This window comes from Harpia harpyja, chromosome Z (assembly GCF_026419915.1).
Source record: "Harpia harpyja isolate bHarHar1 chromosome Z, bHarHar1 primary haplotype, whole genome shotgun sequence".
Taxonomy (NCBI): domain Eukaryota; kingdom Metazoa; phylum Chordata; class Aves; order Accipitriformes; family Accipitridae; genus Harpia; species Harpia harpyja.
Window position 1 is genome coordinate 96,191,440 of NC_068969.1, and position 18,944 is coordinate 96,210,383.

Consider the following 18,944-nt stretch of genomic DNA (forward strand, 5'->3'; position numbering starts at 1 on the left):
TTGCTTTAAGGGTAAAGAATGTATTTCAGATTCAAAATTCCTCTAGAATCACATAAGCAAAAGACCAGAAAAAACCTCAACATTTCCAGTATAGATTTTAAGCATTCTTTAATTGCAATATATATATAGGCTTATTTCAGTCAACAGCACCGTAACATTGCTATTTTTTAATGCACGTTCTTCTCTTCCAAGTTTGCGACTTAATTCAGATACCATTTCAAGTTCTGAAAGGTCTGAAATTAAAGCACCTGGAAAACCATACCAGCAGTAGATTAGAGTTACTTTCCCATGCTGCTGCTGCTGCTGACTGATTTAAATCTTTTCTTTTCAGGTCTAAACACAGTGGAAGATGCATAACATGTTAGTTTGATAACTGGTGCTTATGAAACAGTGGTTACTTTGTCCCTCATGGTGAATCGTGCCAGGAGAGGCAGGCTTACTATTATTAGGAAGTGGCAAATCATAATTTTGTGGCAAATCATTCTTGATTCATCTCCCAGTACATTCACATAATACAAAAGAATCTAGGAAAAAAAAAATCTTCTAGCCACTAATTGCTCTTACGACAGCTCCAAACCACACCAGTAATTCATGTTGCCAAAGTAACCTCTAATTTCACAATGCAATACATGAAAATGTATGCAAATAATATACATTCTTTAAATGTCTTGCTGAAGCTTAGCCAGACCCAGTCAAATTAGCCAACACAAGCATAAGCCAACACAATTAGATTAGCACAGTTTTCAAAGAGAGTTGAATCTGCAATTTTACTCAAATTTTATTCCTTGGATGCACCGGCAAAAGTTTCCCAGGAAATTAGCAAATTTAAAAGGGAAACCATGAGAAAAAACAAACAACTAAACAACTAAACAAAACAATTTTTCTCCTCTATTCCTGTAATCCTGTTCTCTTGCACAGACTGAATACTGGAATTGGAAAGAATTTTTTCCATTTCATCAGAGGGACAACTTAAAATGCTCCCTGGTAATACCCAGATAAAACCAAAAACCCTTAAAAGTTTTTCATGAAAAAAAAAACCCAAAACACCCCACCCCACACCCAAACCCACAACAGAAGAAACAGACTCACCCCAGAACAGTTATTCTATCAACATCAGTGAGAACTCATTTAGGGAGTGACAGACCCAGCTACCTACTTCCTGCTTTGGACTCTAACACTTCTTGATTACAGTCAGAAATTCTATGCAGAACCTCAGAAACCTTCCTCAGCAGAAATTTGATCAGAAAGCTTTAGTTTCAACAAAACAACGCAGAATTACCAGCAAATGCTCTTCAGTAGCTACTTTGTGTCCTGAATCCCTGTCATTTACTCTACAGCTAATATAACTGTCCACTCTTAGGTTTTGATGCAGAAAGCCAAGGTTTTGCAGGATTTCGGAAGCTGAGAATGCTTCTAAGCAGAAGAGAAAAAGAACAGGGAGAGATGTCATGATTCCCAAAGCTTAAATGATGTTCTGTTGAGACCAGCTAGAGTTCAAAGGTAAATTGGAGAAGCACATTATTCTCCTGATTTAAAACACAGTAATAGGATGTTTTGTTATATCAAAATTTATGTGGTTTTATGAGACAATGAGACCTTGGAGAAACAAGTCAAGAAAGAAACCAAGAAAAAAAATATCAACATTAATTCTTAGTGATTTGCTATTATTAGGAGTGGTTGCCCTTCATGGGCACACTTCTCATTGGTCAAAAGAGCTCTGTCCCTGTGGCAATGGGGAAAACTGAAGTTCAAATGTTTTGCTTTACATTTAACATGGAAACAAAATATACAGCTTGAATAAGTCACTCAGTTTCTACCAAATGACAGAGAGAAGTATCTTAGGTTTGCCTACAACAGTCTAACAGGACCTATTTTCAATGAATCAGACTCTATGAGCAATGTCAGGACATGGATAAGGCAAAGACACTCTGCTTTCAGTATTAGCTTACTCTTGAGGCAGCACCTGTGTTAAAGTGCAAAACAACTTCTTCTTGGTAACGTATACCTGATCACCACAATAATCACATCAGTAATCCTGTTTAGGACTGTCATTCTTGTGGTTTCAAGGTTGCCAGCACACAGAATCTGACACTGCAAGGTTTGTCAGTCACACTTAGCCTGACCAGTGAAGGCAGAAACAAGTGCTAAACTGCCCCATGAAGTACAGTGATTTAAATATATGCAAGAAGTGAGATCTTTCAGTAGCTTATTAATATGACAAATTTACCTTGTCCTTGTTTTGTTAATATAATTTGAACTGGTGAGTAATTCATTCTTTTCATTACAATTGTATGGCTTTTTCTCAAGTCTAATAATTATGTCTAAGATAAATTGCTCCTTCAGAAAGTCTATCTGAATCTGAAGCTGCTCTCTGTGTAAATAATACACATTGCTCCATTAAAGAGAAGTATCAGCTTCAATGTTCACAGTTTTTGGAATTACTCAGAGGCAATGAGGAATAAGCAAGATAATTTTCAAGCATATTAGCTGATGTGTTAACTGGTACTGGACTAGATTCTATGCTCATATAGGTCAGGGTAGCTCCACAAAAGCCAAAGAAATAACACAGACTTATCTCAGCTGGTCATCTAGCATACTACTCTAAAACTGTGTGTTGCATAAAATAAAAAAGCAGTCCTAAGCTGCCTCACAGTTGGACAACTGATGAAAGAATTTGGAAACACTAAGAAAAAAATTCTATAATGAAGCTGTAACTAAAATGCCTTGAAAAAAAGTCCAGAAAGAGCAAGGCTGGACAGATTTTATAATAACTGAGTAGTAAACCTCAACCATTTACAGCTCTGTGTGGTTAATGAATGGATAATGAATCTGCTTGTCCAGATTGATTTGTTTTGGCAGGAATGTCACTAATACCATATTTTTTTTCAAGGAACATATAATATTCCTCTGACAGAATAAACTTAAATTCCTTTGACAGAATAAGCAGTGATATTCATGCCGTACTGACTATCCTGAAAGTTTGTAAGGGATCTGTGATGCCATAGGGACTTCAGTACGTGTGTCTTGCCCACCCTGTACAGAAGGGATATTTGTTTATACCAGGTGATAAAAATAACTCTTTCCCAGCTGTCAGCACCTTTGCACTAATCTCTGCACATTGCTTTCCCAAGTTCAAGAGTGCCATAAAGATGTCCTGAGGCACTGGTTCCACTAAAGCATCTGCACACTAGGCTTGTTCCAATTGCCGCCTCCTTGAAGACAATGCACACAAAAATGTACCTATGTCATTCGTAGTTCACACAAACCATCACTCCATATCCCAGTGACAGAGAGGCTTGATAGTAAAACCAAAGGAGGCTGTGCTTAAAAATTGAGATAACTTTAAAATGAACAGTTGCGACCTTTTATCTGTGCTAGGTTCTCTATTTAAAATCCAATCACTGCAAACACAGAGATCCGATGAAGATCAGAACAAGGACAGGAGGAGGAACCTAATGAGGTAATTACTGAAAATGGAGCAGACTAAACCAACTACTCCCAGTATCCATCCAAGGGGAACCATTAGTGCTATTAGGTCCACTTAATTCCTACCATTGTGGAGTTAGACCCTTAAGAAGAAAAAATGTGAGCAACAAACTTCATGTTTAGCTTACAACGAACACGCCAAACTAAACTGAATCACTCACTATGATGTCTTGAAAGGCAGCAGGGAAAGAAACACATGAAAACAAAGCAAAACACATGAATACAGAATTACTGTTTTTTGAAGTAAGAACAATATTTTCCAGTTTCCTAGTTGCCATTTTTCTCAAGTACTGGCAGACATGAAAATTTGGTTTTTTATTTTAGCATGAAAACAGTTCAGTGACTTTTGCTATTCTATGGGAAATCTTTGGGACTATAGCTTGAAATTCTTCACTATTTAAATAGTCCAGTGTTCTTCTGATATCAAGCTGTCATTTTAGGATTAAGACTGATATTTATCCCCATACAAAGAGCTAGCATAAGATCTACACACTGTTTAGGTACACCTAACTTCTACAGAATCCATTGTTTTACTGTTAGGATTGTCATCTAGCATGTTCTCTATAGCAAAGGCCTAGGGAGAAATGTTGCTTTAAGTAAAAGTTATCGAACTTCTCTACGAAGTTAAGTACTCCCTGCCCACTGAATTCCCTATTTTCAAATAACATTAGAGATATTTTATATTATTTATTTTATATTATTTTCAAATAACATTTTCAAATAACACTGTAAAGTTATTAAGCCACAGTATTTCATAAAGTGCTTGCAGGTAATTAAAAGCCCAGTGTAAATTTTGTGCTGTAGCTTTTAATAAGCTCATTAGCAGTCACATAGGAAGTCCATATGCTGATTACTTCACAGATGTTCTGAGAAATTAATGGCAATGGGTGGAAACAACATCAAAGAGCAAGAGGAAAGCTGAGGAATGATGGCTTTGCTCTGTAGTCCTGGGCAAATTGTGATAATCTTCTGTGCCTCAGTTGCTTTGTCAATGTTGTGGGGAAGACACCACTATTTACCTTATTACCAAAAGCCTGTTCCCAATAATTACAAGGATATTCTAAGAGGTTCAGTGATATGTGTCATAAGAGTGGAAAAGCCGTGCTGATTCCATGTTTCATATCTGCTAAGTGCTGAAAGAACCCCTCTCCTTATCCAGTGTAACATGAGGCACTCACAGAAAGAAATAGTAACAAGAGAGGAGACACTCTAATATTTGAGAATATTTTAAGAGGGGAAAAAATGCCATAGCATAATTCTCCTCCCAAATATGTTTTGTTCTCTGTTATTTCACCATACCTAGCTGCTATTCTGGCTTTCTCCACCTCTTTTTCTGCAAAAAGAAAGTCCTACTCTAGCCCTCCTCTACATGAATAGGTGATGTGTGTACAAACAAGAACACTAACATGTCCTGAAGATGTGACAGTCTGAGATGAAAAGCAGTAGGTTTCTTGAGTCTGTAAGCGCACCCCTCAGCTAATGTTATTCTTCTTCATTCCATTCTCAAAAACTCAGTAGGGAACCCAAAGAGCTTTATAATACTTCACAAAACATAGTAATTTTTTATGACAAGTAACAAGAAGAAAGGAACATATACATTCATCTAACATCGATATTTCAGATATTCCATTGCAAATTAGACACTCCAGAAATATATCAATATGAATTTTTCTCCTATTTCTGAAGACCCTTAGGCATTCTTCTGCTTCACAGAGTAAAAAGTAGATGCTTTCTTTCTCTGTGTTATTTCTTATGATTTTTCTCTATGCAGACTCAATACTACACAGATCATACAAAGTGGACAATGTAACTGATCACAGGTAGCCCTGTATGTAATTAATGAGGGTCTCTAAGTGGTTGGACTCTAATAACATTTCCAGGTCCTCTGTCATAACTAACATGTGTTGCAGGCACATAGGTACAGAATGTGATTTGAGAACCAGCAGTTGCCACCAGGAATTAGTTGTTACTAGGTAGAAACATATTTAGCTGTGACTCAAATGAGATAAGTTCATGGTAAAAATTTGAAGCTGAATGATTGCAAATGCAGACCTCTAAGGGGAACATAATATGGACCTGGTCTTTCAGTCTTTATTTGCTTGAGTAACCTCTTTATTCTCAATAGTCTAATTCGTGTGACTGGGAATCCCTCACACAGAGGCTGCAGAACGGAGATCTGAGACTGACAGAATATTCACTTGCAAGTGATTTCAATTCTGGAAGCTCCCGACAGCAGGAAGGAGTACAAAGACAAAGAACACATTTTCTCTTGAATATGTACTCGTGAATGGTAGAGGCAAGCATGATATTTTCATGCAAGTGAGCAGCTTACTGGCATGGAGGCCAAATCACAAAAATGAGTTATAACTCTCCCCTTTGAAGAGCCCCAGAAATAATTTTGAAAAGACACAGGAAAGTACAGATTTGTGCCAAAGCCTATTACAGACCAAAAAGGAGAAACCCAAAATGATTAGTATCACATGCAGCTCATTTATTTAAGACATATGCTGCAGAATCTTGGCTTGCATTCAAAGGAAATGCCTGGCTTTTAGGAAAAAATACTACTTAAGATTTCTGATGCAGAACAATATAAGGGACAATTAAATTACAGTCCAGATAATTAACAGTAAGAAGAATGGCAGCAGGCATTACACAGTGTTCTCTGACAAATATAAACAAATCAGAAAATGGATTGGTAAGCAGAAGTCACCATTGAGAGAATTAATTACGTATCTTTTTCCTAAGCTATGGTTATGAAGCACAGATTCCTGCTCACTCCCACAGATAACATGAGAAAACAAGCAAATTCTTGCCAGGTCATTTTAAAGTTTTTTCTTGATCTCAGTTATTGCCCCAGGAGTCCTGTGGCTGCCTGGCCCATGTCTGATTGGAAAAATCTATGTGATCCTTTTCCAAATGCAAAAACATACCCATTTGTAGAAGATTTTGGGGAAAGAAGAAAACTCTTAGAAGTGGTATTAAAAATGACCATTCAAAAATTTTAAAAGGCTTAAGAAATCATACAACTGCCTTAGCAAGTTCTTTATGAGGCACTATGCCACTGACTGTAACAAAAGTAGGTTTTGCTTATCAAAAATCATGCCCAGAAATGCTTGATAAAATAGCAAATTTAAGAAAGTGCAGTCTCTTTCTCCATGGGAAGCATCCATCACAAACATCACCTCTGGAAATTATTAGCAGTGTACAGAGGATCTTAAATACAGCAGCCTGCAACAGGTATCATGACCTATCTTTGAAGAACTGGAAAATATAACCTCAACCCAAACCAAATTGTATGAGCTCTATTCTCAGTTCTCCACCTTTTTGTAAAAATATAGCACAAGCAACATTTTCTGGACTAAAAAGTAGAGACTTTCTAGAATATTCTGGATTCTGCCACAAAGGCTTTTCAAGATACACCCATGACTACAATAAAATTCAGACAATCATTTGGTCTCCATAGAGACATCAGACCAAATCATGATTATAACTTTTTTCCACAAAATGGATGCAAGCATCTGTTCATACACAGTGGGATTAGAAATCTTTATTTTTTTGCTTAATGATTCTGCCTTGATGACCACTTTCTTTCCTACTCCCTTTCTCAAAAACTTAACAAAGCTGGCATATTCATGTCTTTGAGCTCAAAACTTTCCTGACTAATAATTATTAGTACCCAGCTTAATCTTCCTTCTGCAAAATCCTTTTCTTCACCAGACAGTGAAATTCAGAATGAGAACTCAGGCACCTGCTTCTACTAAAAAATGCCTTAATGTTATTAACTACTGGCATCATCTCAGCAATGGCATCCAGCTAAAGCAGGTTTCTGCATGCATAACACTGATTCATCAGTTAGTGTCTGTCTCCTTAGCATCATTTGTGCTACTTATAACCTGCCCGAAGTGCTCTGGTGGTCGTTAATTTACAGATTTTTGCAAAAATTATGGAAAGCCATGACTAAATCAAGAGTAATCTCTCAACGACTAGCTGTTCTTGTTGTCAAAGGCATCCCTTTGTTTTCCAGCTGCTAAGGGTGGGATTTAGCCATCTAAAAAAATAAGCATCTATTTTACTATATTTTAGGCCTACTTCTTTCTCAGTTTAATAGAACATACATTTCCAAAATGGAAATTTTTATGGGGAATTTTTCTTTTAGAGATGTATTTTAGTACAGAATAAATCACCTTCTGAAGACAGATATTTTTGACCACCAGTCATAGAGCCATGGTAGACTACTAGCTCAGAGCAGATACCTAAATTTTAGCTGAGTAATACCTTAAGTTTCTGATTCCACTTCTGTGTTATCTCTCACTCCCTCATTTTCCAATATAAAACCTGGATCTCCACCTTACCAAGCTTGTTAACTTTTCTCTTTGGTGGAACAACACTGATGTATATCAAATGACAATCTGTCCCTAACTGTAACAGTTACTTACAATTCCAGAAAATATAAAATAAGAAGTTGCTATTGTATACTTTCCTGAAGGCTTTCTTGTTTGAACTACTCAGGAGCAAACATCACCAGGTTTGGGAGTTCTGCCCACAAGCTTATCAGATTTAGAAAGCTGAGTGGAAATCTCATCAGAATAGGTCCAGAAAACATCACTCAATTTAGCTGTGTAAGAGAAAATCTTCTGATGTTAATAGTCAGAGGTTGACTTTCCTACAATGTAGCTGCTGACTCAGTCACAACAGTCACAGCTCTTGATATTAGATCTTGAACTTAATATAGTATTGTCAAATTCACCTGTTTCCTTGCTGTAATGAAGCTAAAACCTTTCCTAAATCCTTCATTTTAAGGAGTTTGGCTATATTTGTTACAAGAGATGCAAATTATAAGGTAATTGCTAAGTTAGATTTACAGGTGATTCAGTTCTGGAAAAAGGACTATCAATCAGTTAAACTAAGACCTTCAAGGACATTAAAAGTTGTTAAACTTACTTCTTTCCCCCCTAGCCTATTCAAAGCCAGACTACCAAATCCCTTCCAGAAACAGAAAACAGAGCCTATTAATCTCCAAAATGCTAGCAGTCTGGCAGTGCCAGAGATACAATTTGGGTTACCAAGAGGATGAATCACAGTAATTCAACATTGGTTCTTTCAGGTTTGGAAGTGGTTTGCCATAGAGGATGATTAAAAGTTACATGTGATAAAAAACTGTGAAACAGTAAACCACTTTTAAAACCCTTGTTCATACACCACTGAAAAAATCCACAAGGCAGGCAGAAAAAAAATCCTGTATTATTTAAGTTTGGAGTTATGTTTAATGAGAAAAATCAATGGAAGATACACTAATGGACATTTTATGTGGGTGACCCTACCCTTTTTTTTAAATTGCTAAAATAAAAGAAACTTCCAGTATTTAAAATTCATTCTACATAGGTCATGTTTATAAACACATTGAACAAGATATCCCTGTGTCACTGGACTGTACCCGAGGATTTAACTGTATGCTTTGAAAAGAAACAGCCATAGTAAGAGATGAGTGTTTCTCTTGAAAACTCAAGTTCTCACAAAAGACATACACTCATTTTGGTCTGCTGAAAGTTATATTTGGGCAAATCATTAACACAGGCTCCCTTTTGCATAATCAGAAAGAAACAGCCATAGGAAGTGAATTCTCCTGGCCTGCAGAACAATCTTATTTCCTAAGAACTTCTGTACAAAGGGAAAAAAACCCAAATTTACCTTTGTACTCAGCAGAGTTTATCTGGAGTTGGGCTGTAAATTAGGCAAACCCACTGGGTACTCTTTATGTTCTCACTGTACTACATGGAAGTAAATCAGGTAAAAAAGCAAAAGGGAAAAGAAAAAGCCCCAAAACTTAAAAAGGTTTAGAAAAAGACTGCCTTTTTCTACTATGCAAGGGCTGCCATGCTGTGGTTCTGTGTCATTGCTTTGTGTTTGAGACCCTTTGTGTAGTAGCACATTGTGTGCTGGAAACTGCTTTGCAAAGTGATTGCACTGAGACGAAAGATGTATTAGATGAACGTGTGTCCATCATTGTCAACAGAGACAGCCCCTAGTGTCTTTCCAGAATATGTTCAAAATACAACAATCTCCTTGTGCAAACCTAAGCCAGACTTCTCTGAAAGCCTTCTCCCACTTTTATAAAGAATGTGTATGTATTTCCTTATTCTTTTATATGAAAAGAGAAGGAAAGTCATAGAATTCTGTTTCACTTCCTAGTGGGCAACACAAAATGGAAAATATCAAAGAACTAAGTCCCAAGTGCTGTGCTGTGCTATGGAGTTCACTCCATAGTTTATACAAAGGAAGAAGAAAAAAGAAACTAAGAGCTCAAGAGAGAATGGTTATTGCAAGTCAGGTAGGAGATAGTAGCGTTCCTGTGTTTGCAGAGGGAAAATAGGGCTTTCTAAGTCAAGATTACTCAACTTTTTTTTCAGAGATGCCCCACAAGAGTTTTTATTTCTAGCCAAATACAGGTTGGGCTAATAATGTAAACTAATAGTTTTCCCTCATTTTGTTTCCCTGCTTACATGTGTGAGAATGTATTTTGTTTTTTAATCTATGGTTATTTCACAGACCTCGTCTGGCTGTCCTACAGGACACCACAGGCCCAAATGTGAATGGCTAAGAACCACTGCCTTGGGGCCTAGGATTGCTAAAGGAATTCAGAGGGAAATAGACTGTGATATCTGACCCTTAAAAAGAAGTAAAGAAATTGTATAATTTAGCAAAAGAAAGCTAGTATGTAATCTATCAGGAACTACAAGTTAATTATACAAACTTTAGTCTCTTAGCAATCCTCTAAAAGCGGGAATCAAAACAAGTATTACTGTAATATTTCCTGGAATCTACCCAGTTCCTGACCCTGCATCCTTGACCATGGTGAAACAAGAAGACTGCAGTCCTGCCATGTCTCACCTCCAACCTATTCTGTGATTACATGTGTACTACTGCATGACAGCTCTCAGAAAGCCTTGTTGTAAGGGACAGGCAGGTAAAATTCCTATTTCCCTGGATCCTGTTATTTTCAAAGTATTAAGACTCATTTGTACATAACAGAGGCCTGAGTATTAAAATGGCTGTGATTGAATTTTCTTGCACTTTTCTAGCTAGGAAATCTAGCTTCATAAAAAGCAGGGAAGCTTTTCCTGGAAGAAGGCAAAGAACTGATCTGTTTCACAGGTAAATAAACATTTATGTATGACCAGTCTTGCAGGGTCAGACCAAAAGTGTATCTAGTTGTTATTCTCTGTAACAGTGTTGATGATTAAATGCTTAGGGAAAATTGTAACAGCAAGGTGGACATATATGATCAATTCTTTTTAACATCCCCCTAACCTCCAACCACCTGCAGCTCTGTGATTTCCTGAGCTAGAAGTAGTTTCTATGACTGTAAATACTCACAGTGAGTATCTATCTCTTACATGAATTTGCCCAGACTTCTCTTAACTCCTATAAGCTTTTAACATGTGCAATGTCCTTTAGCAAGGACTTCCATTGCTTGTCTACATGTATGGGACTGACAGAATGTATGAAGAGATTCTTCTTTCTAACCCTTTAAAACTGTAGGTTCATTCCTCTCATATAGAGCAGCCCTTATAATGGCTGGTTTACAACAGGACATTTCCATAGTCTGTCTTAACCTTTCAAATAAAGCAAGAAGTGCTCATGATTTTAGCTCTAAATGTATATGGGTTTAACCCCCAGAGCTGATGTCCAATTAAGGGTGTTCTAAACAAATGTCATCTTCTATCACTGTTTCTTCCATTTAGATTTTAAGACTCCTGTTCCTGTACAATTATAATGGCATTCATTATCTTCAGCATAGGGGCATTTCTCCTGGACTATCTGACTTTTCTGTAAGGTCTTTTTATCCTTCAGGCTGTTAATTACTGTCTTGCTTCAGGTCTGACATTCATTTTCACAGGACTCCTCATACATTCTTCAATCACATCATTTTTTTTTCTCTTCCCCTCTAATTAGCACAATACTGATTTTCTCAGCCTTTCCATTTCCCAGACAAAGCAACTATAACTCCCCTTGCCATTATATGATCTTTTTAATGCCTTTCTGCCTTGATAGATTCTATACTCCCTGCAACATGGCAAACAGATGTTCGCACTCAACTGCTGCCTAGTGAGTTTCATTGTCTACCAGACTCATCATATCCAATGACCAAACTGATTTCCTGTTGATTGCCCTTGAGTCACACTTCTGTTATGATTCTTCCTACCTGTCACCAGCTCTATCTTATGGGATGCAGCCAGCTAATGACCCCCTCATTTCATTAAACTGCCTGAAGCAGAGTGCTGTGAAAAAAACATTCTCAGCACCTGCATGGTTGGAATGTCCGAAAGGAATTTAGCCTAAATAAGAACAGGAGGAAGGATGGTGGCTCATGGACATGAAGCAAGACAAAATACTTGAGTCCTTGAGGTACTGTAAGTAAGACCACTGCCATATTCAAAATATCATACAAACATTACTTTCCACTGTATGTTTGGGGAGGGAGGAATTGGGAGCATTCAGAACAGTGCATGTGCCATTTGTCAGCCCAACTCCACACACGTTTTCTAAGGCAATTCATGAATGCCTCTGCCTGTTACACAGACCATCAGTGTATATCCTGTTAATTTGTTACAGGTTTCTTCTAACAGCACATTGATGTCATGTAAATAACAGGCCTGCCTACAGGTTTTTCCCATCCAAACTGTTTCTCAGTGGAGAATTGTGCATTTTGGACAAAATTAAGTACATTTATTGAAAAAAATTACTTCATCAAAAAAGAAAGCACTAGTCTTGCCTTTGTTTTCTAGAGCAAAAAAGCCACACTTTTTGTTTCCTTCTATTTCCTTTAGTTCCTCTACTCATTACAATCGGATTTTTCTGCACCTCTCTTCAGTTTGAGTTCCTTTCTACTCCAGAAAATGAAACAGTCCCATTTCCTCTGGAAATACTTCACGAGGCACATGCAAGAGCCATATTAACTGTTTTTCACTGGATGGTTGGTAAGAATCCTTTCTCTTTCTCATCTACCCAGATTGTGCCTTTCTTCAGTGGTTGCTAACTGAATAACTTCTAGTTTATAAATTAATTTCTTATTGTTGTTCCCAAAGTGCCCAACTGTTAAATCAAATTCCATTTCTATTACTTGACACTTGAAAGTCACTATTTTTTTCTGTATAATATACTGATACCCTTCTATACTGGTAACACTTCCCAGCTTCCTACCATTAACAAGTCTTACTAGCATATACCTACTATGTATTAAGTTTACTATTTGAGTCCTAAAGCCTTTCCACAATGCATTCTAAGTCTGACGACCTCTGCTTTCAAGACAACTTGTCGTTAGTTCCTTACTCACCCTTCTTTTCATTACTAAACTCCATCTTCTCCAGTAAATGTCCTTGATTCCTTTTGTTCATATAGTTAAAGAATCTTACATTTACATCCATCCAGCTGGGTTGCTTCCACAATTCACTCTCACATTTCACATTTCTAGTTCACAGTTAGCATAGGTGAAGCCCTCTCATGCGTGAGCTTATCCACTAAAATCTAGGAACCTAATCACGAACAATTTCTCCAAAGAAATTACAGTTGAAGCAAATGGCACTTACTGCTGTTAAGAAGTCTGGTATGATGACTAGAATTTGAATATCTTTTGGAGAAGAGGTTAGAAATAAGCAGTCCCAGAAGATTTCAGGACACTGCAGAAAATATGAATCCTAATTATAGGTGAATATAGAATTATAAAATATTACACTTCCAGGCTTTTTTTAGCTCAGCTCATCCTAGAATGATTCATTAAGCTGAACAAATATAGGCCTCACTAGCCAGTGTGGCAGACCAAACTGTCCAGAAAGGAAAACCAGAAACCCCTATGAGAGGTTACTTCATTTTCCTTTCTTCAAGGTTGGCTTTATTTCCAAATAAAATAAACTAAAGTCAATAGCATCCAACCTATATGGGAAAAAATGTCCACCAAGTATCATTCTCGTTCTCAGAACATAACAACTGATTTCCTGCGACAGACCTAAATTCCTTTTTCTTTTTTAAATACACCTAAGTAATTACCTGATGGGTAGTAAAGTAAGGACTCTCTATATCTAGGTACCATCCTAACTTTACAGCAAACAAGTTGGCTAAGTTACACCATCAACAATTTCCATCTGAGTTGTTGACTGAATTCATTGAGGCAGAATTCTCTGTATTTCTCAAGCTGCAATTAATGAATAAATAAACTCATAACAGGTAAAAACTTTGGAAAGAATTTGTTTATGAGCAGTGAGTAATAAAACAATCTGGGTTAAACCAGAAAATACCTAAATGATTACAGAAGAACAATATATTTATTCAGAAAAGATTGAAGGAGATTAGCCTTCAACTACACTGAAAAGAAAGATAAGTGGAAAAAGCAGTCTCTCCGCTAGAAAAAAACACAAACAATATCCTAACTGATTTTTCTTAGCTGACCAAGAAATAACAGTGTAAATACAGAGCTAAATCCTCCAGGAATGCTGGTTTGCTTGATGTCATCATTTCACATGTCAAAGCTGGGTACATTGTCCATAATGTGTTAGCTACTACAAACATTATCCTGAGGTGACACAGAGCCCTTTGCGGTCTGTCTTCTTACAAAATGCACTTACGCTTCCTTCCAGAACATAATGCAAATTGGGTAGCATTAAATAAAAATGAGTTGCTTTTGTGTGACCCCTATCCTTCCTCAGTCACTTGTGCCCCTCTCAACCCAGCATAATTTCAGAATGACTTCAAGCTGTTCTAACACAGCACAGGGAAACAGCTTGCACTGAGCAGCAGGAGAAGGCAAAAGTGAGCTTTAAATACTGTTTCTACACTCCCCTTTCCATGGTATTTACATTATGGCTCCTGTCCAAGGCTCTGGTACTCTGATTTCAAAGCAACAACTGCACAGCAAGAGTGCAACATTTTGCTCTAATCTACAATACAAATCTCATTGAAATGCAGCGAAGAGCCTGTATGGGCTTTTTTTTTTTTTTTTTGTAGATTCACTGCAGCTGTATAGATGTCTCAAATGTGCCGCTAAAATGGTTCACAGGACCTGGCAGCACAGCTAATTTCACTTTAAGGAATGCTGTCAACATTAATTCCATTTTAGAAATAGACTTGTTCTTGCTCCTTAAAATGATAGCTTAGTAAATACAAGTTGCGTCTCACAGTTTAAAGTATACTGGCAGATTTCTCTGGATTTTATTGAGCCTGAACAATTAAAATAGGTTATTTGTTCTTCACGTTAGCCAAACATTATTCTTCTTGCTTCAGACCCCTATCACAGAAAAATCGTTCCATGCCCTTTCTGCTTCCCATCCTGACTCCTCACTTTGAGCAAAATCAAAGATCTTGCTATTCAGGTACACAGGTATGAGAGACACTTCTATCTTCCCTTCCCCTTTCTCATCACCAGTTTTTAAGGAGCCTGTGTAGCATCTATATGATGCTTGCACACATGTGAGTGCTAGTCCATGACAGTTCTTCCACTGGTATATGCTTCCCTACATGGGAAAAACTGGTGACTCGCAGATCATGATGTGGAAGGCAAAAGCAGCTGAAAAAATGTTATACCGGACTCCCTGGTCACAGGTTAGGGAGAGCTGCAATTACTTTAGGTCTGGCAGGATGATGATTTTTTTGGCCTAAACGATAGCAGGATGCGTTTCCCAGGAGTCTGATGAAGAAAACTGCTTAAGACACACTGCAGAAAAGTGTTCTAGAAAGCGTCTTAAACTAGAACTAGCTCAGTTTCTCTTAAAGAATCCCCATGAAAATTTCCATTTAAACACCGAGATAAGCCTTATTTAGTATTTTAATTATGCTAAATGTCACCTTATCTTTCCAATTAATCTTTGCCTTTGAATGCAGATGTATCATTTCACTGATAACAGGAGTCTTTGTCAGAGAATGTTTAAAGTCCAGCTATGATATATATAGTGCTAAGCTGGTCACAGGGACATGATTTCTATGCTGCAAACAAAGCTATACAGCAAAATTGTTGAAGTAGGCAATGGAGGTTTTGTAAAGCACAGAACTTTGTAAAAGAGTAAAAACTTTCACCTAATATTACAGAAGGCTTTCACATGACCATTGGGATATTGGGAAAAATAGTGGAATTTAAAGCTAGTTGCAGTTGCAGGACTGACATTCACCTCAAGTTTCTTCTCCAAACTATCTCAGGCCAGGACTATGCAACCACTTTGCTGCGTAGGAGTAAGAGCAAGCACATGGGATCAAGCCACAGGGCTCTTTAGCCAGGGAGCTGAAGTGATAGGCACCATCCTTTTTTGAGTTGGGTTTAAAGCCGATGTTTGAAAACCTCAAGACATGTACTTTTTATAGCAATAAAATTGTAATGTCACATCAATATTCAAATAACCAGTGCTACTTTTTAAATAAAAGCATATCAATTTTCAAAGTGCCATCACTGGCCAATGTGGCCAATCTCAAAAAGTGTACAACATGTGCTCTGCACTGAAGTCTGTCTGAACGGGGTATGCCTTTTACATTGCCAAGATCTTCTTTGGCACTGAAGACTGAGCCCTGGTTCTATATAAGTAATACATCTAGTAGTTTACAAGATGTATATTGTTTATAATGGATGCATCTGTATTTTACATGCAGAATAGGTCCCAAGGTAGCATTTCTTGCAAAAAGTTTTACGGACTTCAGTTTTGTCTTTTCCAGTGAAGGACTGCAGTATCACATCTGTTACCACTTTTGCAGTGTGATTTGCAAGGAAATAATACAAGCCATCACATGCAGTATTTGTAACTGAGTTTTTACACTATTTATGGTGCCCTGTCTCATAAACTCTTGGTCCCACTCTCACTTAGACTCTTTGGTGCTTTCTCTCTCATCATGCCTCATTGTATGAGCAATTGCAGTCAAACTTCAAATAGCAGCACCCATATTCTCATCTCAGTCTCTGCTTATATTTCCTTCTGCTCTGATGCCTTTAAACTTTAAGCTATATAAACTACATTATGTATACACTATTTAGATTATATAAACTACTAGTATCTACTAAAGTTTAGAGAAAAGGCAAGCTGTCTTGTCTGCTTTTTAGGTAAGCAGTTTTCTTTTCCCCAACAAGTATCTTCATTAGCCATCTCCCCTTCCCACCTGTTCATTCCCACTTGACTGGCTAAAAGTGAATTATTCCACTATTTTTTCTTGCCTACTTACCTAAAACAATGGAAACTTGAGCTGAATTGGATCCATGGGTGCACCTTTAATATCAACAGAAGAACAGGTACAAGAAACAGAATACAGAATAAACAGGGCAAGGTAAAGAGAGCACTAAGAATCCCTGAATTAAGGAAAACATACAACTTCTGGATGTAACTAAGATCCCCAAGCTACACAAAGATTAAAAACTCCTGGCAGTTCTCTGACTGAGACCTGAACACAACAGTACTGTCTGTACTATAATGGGCTTTCCCTTGGCTGTGCAAATCTTTAATATTTGTTGTTGAAGACTCCAGGTGCTACACAAAATAGGGGGGAAAAAAAACCCCAATTATGGAAAAACAATGATTAATGAATGCCAGTATCTCTGAGAAATAAAGTATACCAAATATGACTTGTACATAAGTGGAAGAGCTCTCAGTGAAGATGTAAGCAGCACTGCATGAAATAATACAGCAGTATGAAAATAGGATCCTACCCGAAAACTTTCAGGTAAATATTATTCATGGCTCTTCAAAGATACGTATTGTGTAGAAATAAACAAAGGAGAAGGAAGGGAATATTTTAGGCTAACTATATCCAGCAACAACTGGGATAACATTCAGCTGTCAGAGGGCAGCTTAAACCAAAACAAAAGCTGCGCAGAATTTCACCTTGTTTCAGCTAACAGGGAAAGTCCAGAAAGAATTTGCATTCTGGCCATCACAACTACATTCCCCATTAACCATCTTTTCCCAGGAATGGTTACTTTTGAGCCTTCTGACACAACAACATTTGTGAACACATTGCATCGCTTATCACCACAGAAGACAGGTCAGCCTAACCCAAGGCTGGCTGGAGCTGCTGCCCTTTCAGGCCACACCTACAACAGCACATTAAATTGTGCCAGGAAGCATTTTGAGGCTATGGAATTTGTCTATACTGTGAAACTGCCAGCATGTTTTCTGGCATGGTTTTGACCCAGCCTTGCTAGCACTCTGCCAAACAGTTCCTGGGCAAGGTTTAGGACTTAGCACAGGACAGAGACCTTTCCCAATACAAAATCTGGATGTGTCCCTCCTCTCTCAGAGACTAAGAGTTTAAACATATGGACAAAAGCTATTCCATGCCAGCTGGACTCAGTGCGACAGGACAGTCTTGGTATGTCTAATTTACTAGTATGGATGGGTCCAGAGAAATCCCAAACCCCTGCAGTTCTCAGCTTTCTATATTGCTGTCTTCAAATCACTTGTTGCCTGACACAACAAGGCCTTTTGAGAACTGGCATTAAAATTTTAATGGGAAAAAACACCCAACCAAGATGCAGTGCTGCCTGAGGTAAAAAGCTTTAGCATGAAAGTAAGATCTGAAGTCCTGTCTCTAACCCTACGTCCTGGAAGGTGACTTTAGGAAGGTCTTTTCCATGTTCTGAGCCTCTGTTTCTTCTTCCCTAAGGGACACGGAGCCCCCGTGTTTATTTCACTCACTTCAATTGCAAGTTTTTTTCAGGCAAGGACTGTCAGAGTCTGTTTGGACTCTGCATGTTATTGCCATGCAAGAACAACAAAATGTCCATTTTGCTAGAACTGGAAGTTTATTCCAGCTGGCAAGATTACAGCTGCTACATCCTCTTTATGCCATGGATAGCCCTGAACACATTTAGATTAATGGACTGCTTTGAGCCAAGCACATATTTGTAGTCGCCGTGGAGAGGCATTATGAGAAATATACTGGTGTCAAACTAATCACATTAATACAACATTGTAAACTAACGTTGCTGCTTTTGCTATGAGAAACATGAACAATAAAATCTATTATAGATACTTGGTGATTAAAAGAACTGTGTAAAGACTATAATGTGAACACGATTTTATTGCTCCATTACAAAAAAATAATAAGGTAATATCAATGTGAATTACCATGTGATTTCCAGCATTAAAGTACTACAATAAAACTAGCAAGATATTGCAGTGAAAGCATGCACATGACATACAATTATCTAGTATGTAGCACTGTCATATTCGTAATAGCAAGAATCTAAGCTTGAAGAGGTAGAGAAGTTGAGAGGCAAAGAGTCTGTGTACCAGTTCCTAGAGGGCACAGAACAACAAATTATTTGAGATATCAAGGGCTGAAGCCTGCCTAAAAAGATATGAATAAGATATAGCCCAGGAAACTCTGGGAAAATCACCTTTGTGCCATATAAAAAAAAAATATTCAATTTATCTGCTGTTCAAAACATGTTAGATTAACTGGTCATATTTGATCTGAGGTTTCCTGAGATT

General features: G+C 37.6%; 1 protein-coding gene across 3 annotated transcripts in view; it reads right to left on the minus strand.

Annotated features, from left to right (window-relative positions):
• RAB3C (RAB3C, member RAS oncogene family) overlaps window positions 1-18,944 on the minus strand; it is a 136,299-nt gene that overhangs the window by 106,309 nt on the left and 11,046 nt on the right. The window lies entirely within an intron of this gene.